We start from the raw sequence: 896 nt of genomic DNA, 5'->3' as shown, positions 1-896 counted from the left end.
GAAATCACCAATTAAATTTACTCCAGGTAAGAGTCGATAAGCAGATAAGCAGCAGACACATCAACATTAATTGTCTGGAATAGACTGTGGCAATCAGGCAAAATAAATAAAAAAATAAATAAAAGGGACACCATGAGGTGAACACTACACCAGTGAAAATGGTCTAATGAGCCGAAATTGTTGTATTTGTAAGACACAGAGAGGATGAAGATGGTAGTGTGGCTTTTGCATTGAAGCCTGGATGAAGAGGCTCAAGTTTGACTGCTTTAAAAATAAAAACATTTGTGGCTACATTTGAACTGTTTTGCACAAATTTCATATCCATACACATACATTTAGGTATAACTTGAAACCATGAACTACTACTAAAATATGCGCTTGGATTGCAGAGGACCAAGAGTTTGCTGGAAAGACATTTGGAGTCTTGATGGTGCTGTTGCAAATGTAAAGAGCGGGGCTCTCTTCTGACATGTGGTTTGATATGAATGACTCATAAAAACATCCTATAATAGGGAGTAAATTACCAGTGAAACTCCAACAGCAGCTCCGGTGCTTCAAACTATAAAATATTCACGATGAGCATTGAAAAAAAGTATGTTGAAAAAAAAGTGTAGTAAGTTCAAAGCTAAAAGCAACAAACAGTATGCACACACAAACACACACATATAGCTTCATAATCTTTAATAACTTATTTATCAGTAATAGGCACTTGAGCTGCCAAACATTTTTCTGTAAGTACATTTCAACAATAAGAACGATTTATTGTAATGAGGTCATTAATAAGCCTGACATCTATCATTTAAATAAACTGAGCAGTTGCATTAACATGAAAACCCACAACTACAACATAAAGCTGATTTATTTTTCTTTCTTTCTTTCTTTCTTTCTTTCTTTCT

This window comes from Pundamilia nyererei, unplaced genomic scaffold (genome assembly GCF_000239375.1).
Source record: "Pundamilia nyererei isolate P.nyererei 1_Seehausen unplaced genomic scaffold, PunNye1.0 scaffold00023, whole genome shotgun sequence".
Classification (NCBI taxonomy): domain Eukaryota; kingdom Metazoa; phylum Chordata; class Actinopteri; order Cichliformes; family Cichlidae; genus Pundamilia; species Pundamilia nyererei.
This window is presented reverse-complemented; position numbering follows the sequence as displayed.